Raw genomic sequence first — 6,529 nt, 5'->3', positions numbered from 1 at the left:
ACCCCCTGATCGGCCCTGCTCTGTGGTGATAGAGGGCCGGTGCCCCAACCCCCTGATCCGCCCTGCTCTGTGTGTGACAGGGGGTGGTGCCCTAACTCCCCTATCGGCCCTACTCTGTGAGTGACAGGGGGGAGCTCCCCAACCCCCTGATGGGCCCTGCTCTGTGCATGACAGGGGGCAGCGCCCAACCCCCTGATTGGCCCTGCTCTGTGGGTGACAGGGTACGGAGCCCCAACCCCCCTGATGGGCCCTGCTCTGTGCGTGACAGGGGGCAGCTCCCCAACCCCCTGATTGGCCCTGCTCTGTGCGTGACAGGGGGTGGCACCGCAACCTCCCCATCGACCCTGCCTTGAGTGTGACAGGGGGTGGTGCCCCAACCCCCCAATCGGCCCTACCCTGAGCGTGACTGAGGGTGGCATCACAACCTCCCAATCTGCCCTGCTCTGTGCATGACAGGGGGTGGTGCCCCAACTCCCCAATCAGCCCTTCTCTGAGCCCGACCAGGGGCTGCACCTAGGGATTGGGCCTGCCCTCTGCCACCTGGGAGCAGGCCTAAGCCAGCAGGTCGTTATCTCCCTGAGGGGTCCCAGACTGCAAGAGGGCACAGGCCGGGCTGAGGGACCCCCCCTTCCCCCCCGAGTGCACAAATTTTTGTGCACCGGGCCTCTAGTTTTTATATATTACCCCAGTGCTTGTTGGTATTATGACAAGATTAGCTAGATGCCCACCTTAACATCATAACACCACCTGAGCTACTTTGATAGACCATTACGGTGAGCTCTAATCATTCCTTGGACATAGTTGAACCTAACCTCACTCAAGTGAGTCTTCTTAAATGCAGCCCTAGGGTAAAGGCAATAGAAAAGATGATTGGTGTTTTCTTTGCATTTTTAATTTATTTCTAGTTTTAAGCATTTGGCAAATTAGAGGCAATGGCATAATTTACAGGATTATTTTAATTTCAATTTATCCCCAAAATCATCATTTATATTTCTTATGACGGGTGACACAGCCATCTACAAATCTTCTAAGCCTTTAATGCTATATATTGTTTTCTTTTTTAAAAAATTACTTTATTGTTGAAAGTATTACAGATATCTCCTTTTTTCCCCAATGAACCCCCCCCCTCCACACCTCATTTGCACCCCCCAGGTCTTCGTTGCACTATTATCTGTGTCCATAGGTTATGCATATACAGTTTTTAAACTGTCTCCTCCTACCCACCCTACTTCCCTCTGAGATTCATTCATCTATTTCATGCTTCTATGTCTCTGGATCTATTTTATTTATCAGTTAATTTTGCTTGTTAGATTTCACATATGAGTGCAATCATACGATACCTGTCTTTCTCTGACTGGCTTATTTTGCTTAGCATAATACTCTCCAGGTCCTTCCAAGCTGTCTCAAAGGGTAAGAGATCCTTCATTTTTATAGCTGTATAATGTTCCTTGGTGTAAATGTACCACAGCTTTTTTTATCCACTAATCAACTGGTGGGCCCTTGGCCTGTAAACCTACTTTTTCCAGATCCTGTATTTGTGGGTCTGTGTCTGCACTGTTTATTTTACTGCATTCATTGATTTGCCCCTCACACCAATAGCACTTTTTAATCTCTGTAAATTCATAACATATATAGATATCGGGTAACACTATTTCTCCCTTTTTGTGGTTCTTTAATGTCGTCTTGCCCATATTTGATCCTTTCCATTTCCATATAAAATTTGAAAAGCAGCTCATCAATTATCTCAAAAGAAATCTAGGGTTTTTAATTGATATTGCATTGAATTTTACAGAACAAAATGGAAAATTGACACTTAACATTTTGAGTCTACAATTCAGGAACATTGCTTATCTCTTAAATTATTTAGGTCTTCTTATTTTCTCTCAAGGTGTTTATGCAAAAATATTTTAAATACAATTATTTTATTTCAAAAAATTATTATGAAAAAATCCAAACATATCAAACATGATGTAAATTTACCTTATTTTCATATATATGTACCTTTTCTCATAAGAAACATTTGAAACTCCAGTTGCAGAACTCATAACTCTTCACTTTTTAATATTAATGTTTCACCATAAATCTCCTAAAAGCAAGGCATGCTCCATCATGCCAGTACAATTTACCGTATTTTTCCATGTGTAAGACACTATTTTTTTTAAAAGTCGTTAGACTGAAAACCAAGGACATCTTATAAATACATGGAAGTCAGCCAGGGATAAAGATGTGTGCCTTAGCTTCCCATACCTTGTCAAACAGGCTCCCTCCAATCACGAGCCTTATAGTTACTGACGTCAGCTGATGCTGTAATTGGAGGTGGAGGTAGAGAGTGCACAGATGCAACAGTAACCAGAGCATTCTGAGCCCATAAAGATGTCAAAAAATAAAAAGAAAAATGCCAGTAAGCAATTGTCTTATTCTGCAAACTTCAAACTGAATGTAATCAACTATATAAAAGACCCAGGAAAGAGCTGCAGAGAAACAATTTGGACCTCCTCCCACTGAGTGTATGATAAGACGGTGGAGAAAACATGAAGAACAACTTCTTAAGATGCCAAAGAAAGAAGGCCTTAAGAGGAAAAACCAGCAAAATGGGCAAACTTTAAGCAGAGGCTTAAGACTTGAATTATGGAGTAGCGCCAGAATGGCTTATGTGTGTCAACCAAGCTTATTCAATCTCAGGCAAGAATGTTCGCAAGTGAAATGAACATTTTTTATTTTATAGGAAAGCCAAAATAGTGCTTCAATTTTAGGAGGAAAGAAAGGTTGGCCATAGAACCAAGTTAGCTCAGAAAATGCCACCAGTTTATGAGGATGATCTCACATATAGAGACAGTGACTCAGAAGACAGCAGTGATACAATAGGAGTTGAAGAAATTGGTATGTCTGGAACTAATAGTGATGAAGAAGAGAGCAGTGATGCAACAGAGGCTGAATAAAGTGATATGCTGCATAATATCATAGTATTGGTATGTAATCATTACCTGCGGTAATTACTAAATAAAATTGTGTTCTGTTTTATGTTTAAGGTATTGATTTTTTACTTTTGGGTTGGAAAAGTAGGGGGCATCTTATACACAGAAAAATACAGTACACATTTAAGATATTTAATATCCTATCTAATAAAGAGGGAATATGCTAATTGACCCTCACACCACCACAAAGATGGTGGCACCCACAGCCAATAAGGAGGGAATATGCTTATTGACTACCCCACCCTCAAAGATGGCGGCACCCACAGCCAATAAGGTGGAAATATGCTAATTGACTGCACCGCCCTCAAAGATGATGGCACCCACAGCCAATAAGGAGGAAATATGCTAATTGACTGTCACACCCTCAAAGACGGAGGCGCCCACAGCCACAAGATGGCCGGCAGTGGAGGGCAGTTATGGGTGATCAGGCCAGCAGGGGAGGACAGTTAGGGGAAACCAGGCCAGCAGGGGAGGACAGTTGGGGGCTATTGGGCCGGCAGGGGGGCAGTTAGGTGTTGATCAGGTTGGCAGGGGAGTGTTTAGGGGGTAATCAAACTGGCAGGCAGAAGCGGTTAGGGGCAATCAGGCAGGCAGGCAGGCAAGCGGTTGAGAGCCAGCAGACCCTGATTGTGAGAGGGATGTCCGACTTCTGGTTTAGGCATGATCCTTCCACCGAGGGGTCCCAGATTGGAGAGGGTGCAGGCTGGGTTGAGGGACACCCCCCCTCCCCCAGTGCACAAATTTCGTGCACCAAGCCTCTAGTTATTAATAATGGCATCTAATATATTTGTCCTATATTAAAATTTCCAATTTATTTAAAAAAATAAGTGTTATAGCATTCTATTCTCTAGAATCTAATCAAGATTTATACTTTGTTCAGTAAATATTTTATAGTTTGTGTGTGTGTGTTTCTTGTACAAATTTTACCATGTATTTGTTATGTGTTCTAATGTATTGAATGTTTTCCTAATGTATAGTTAATTATCTCAATTTGTATCATTTTAAAATTGAGACTTTTATATATTCTATATGAATACTTGGTTTATGATAAGTGAAACTGTAGATTGGTTGGTAAGGAAGAAAATTAGTTAAATTAGTTATCCATGCATAAAATAAATTAGACCATTCACAAAAACTAGTAATAGATATTAACTTCTGATTTTATAGATCTATATATGAAAGATAAAAATATAGGTAAAATACTTCATAATTTTATGCTTAGGCAAAGTATTCTTAAACAGAATCCAAAAGGCAGAATCATAACAGAGATTGAAAAATTAGATTAAATTAAGCATAAAGATTACTAGTAAAAAATAATTAGGGAATACAAATCCAAGTCATAATAAGAGAAATTTTTTAGTATGAATATGCTAACCAATGTAAAGATACATTGTCTCTCATTCTAGTATTTCTATTTTTCACCAAAAATAAAATGTCATAAAATAATGTTGGTTCCGAAAATAAAGGCCTGAAGGTCTTGACAAATTATGCTATAAATGAACCATCCAATTAAAGATAAAGTGCTATTTACTATAATATTAATGTTATAATAATACATTTTCTAGGCCATTCTTTTTCTCTATATTACCAACCTGGGCCATCTAGAAACCTTGACTAATTAAATAAGATTATTTATGCCTCTCACTTGGGTTAACTAATGACTTTTTAAAAATCAAATGTAATAGAATAACATTAATTAATATATAAGTTTCAGATATATGAAAAAGGGCCAATGACTTTTAAAAAATGATTTTTAAGGTGATACAAATCTAAGTATTATGCATGCATTGTCTTTAATCCTCACACGAATCCAATTAATCTTTTTAATTCTCACCCAGGACATGGTTACATAGATAGATAGGAAGGAATGGGACAGACAGGGAGAGAGAGAGAGAGAGAGAGAGAGAGAGAGAGAGAGAGAGAGAGAGAGAAACATCAGTTTAAGAGAGAAGCATTGATTCGTTGCCTCTTGCACATGCCCTGAGCAGGGATCGAAACTGAAACCTAGTTATCTGCCCTGACCAGGAATGCAACCTGCAACCTTTCCATGCACAGGACAGTGCTCCAACCAACTGAGCCACACCTGCCAGGGGTCTGACTAATGTTTTTATAAGAATAAAAACTCTGGTTCTATAAGTAGTATAACTAAGAAAATCAAATGCCTATAAGGTTTCAACTGAGTGAATAGAGGAGGTGATAAAAAAAATCAGAACCAGAAAAAGCATACATGTTCTTTATTAAAAAGGCAGCCTTTTCAAAGCACCTGTGGGGAATTATTACAATGCAGGCCCTATATATTTTTAATTTAATTTATTTGAGTTACATTGGTCAATAAAATTATATAGGTTTCAAGTGTAGAATTCCACAGTACATCATCGGTAGACTGTATTGTGTATTCATGTTGAATACCCAAAGTTGACATTCAATACTCTTCCATCACCATTTATCCCCCTTTGCCCTCTTCTACCTATCCCACCTCTTTCCCTCTGGTAATCACTATACTGGCGTTGTGTCTGAGTTCTATGAGTTTTTTTCTTTTCTTCATCCCTTCACCTATTCCACCAAGCCCACCAACCCTTATGCCCCCATGTATTTTCTTTTAAAGAACCAAAGTTCCTTTTATTCAATATTGAGAAAAGGCAAGGTTATTTGTAAACAGGATGTGAGATGAAGTAACGCAATTGTGTTTTTGTTCAAATATGTGCTAGTAACAATTTAAAGGTAATACATAAAGCAGCACACACACACATTTTTTTGGTATGACAAACTGTGAAAGCAGATGCAAATATCTCTATATATAAAAGACTAATATGCAAAGTATCCCCTCGGAGTTCAAACAGGAGACCAGGAGTTCGATCGCTCACTATGATGTGTACTAACCACTCGGGGGAAGGGCATAACGAAGGAAGGCCCCAGCTGGCAGCAGGCAGCCAGAAGGCCCAGATCAGCCCTGATCACTGGCCAGGCCTAGGAACCCTACCCGTGCATGAATTTTGTGCACCAGGCCTCTAGTATTTTAAAAAGTGGTGTGAAAATAAGAACATACTTTTATAGATTAAAAAATTAGTACTACTCAGAAGGATCTATTTATTTGAATGTATTCCATTATTTATTTGCTAGAAATGTCACAATTTTCTATATTAACAACTTTTTCCCATGCCATAAATTTGTATAAAATGTAGTGCAAGGTTAAAAAATGTGCCACTGTGATATTACTGTGACTGACTATCATATCTGTGGAGCTGCATTAACTTCTTGCCTTTAATCTCATGTCCTCTAATTCATCCTCCACACTGTCTGTGAGCAATCTTTTAAAATGTAAATTGGATGATTTCACTCTCCTTCAAGTTATTCAGTGTTTCTCCACTCTCTTGAAGATAAATCCTAATTACTTCATATGTCATATACAGTCTACCAGTGTTAGTACCTGTCAGGGTATGTTCTTTTCTTCCATCTCTTACACATTCCCTTTACTATAACACTTATGCACTATAAATAGCTCTCTGAGGGTACCCTGTGCTCCCCTATTGCCTTTCACTATCTAGATGGTACTT

Source organism: Myotis lucifugus, unplaced genomic scaffold (assembly GCF_000147115.1).
Source record: "Myotis lucifugus unplaced genomic scaffold, Myoluc2.0 scaffold_86, whole genome shotgun sequence".
NCBI classification, from domain to species: Eukaryota; Metazoa; Chordata; class Mammalia; order Chiroptera; family Vespertilionidae; genus Myotis; species Myotis lucifugus.
This window is presented reverse-complemented; position numbering follows the sequence as displayed.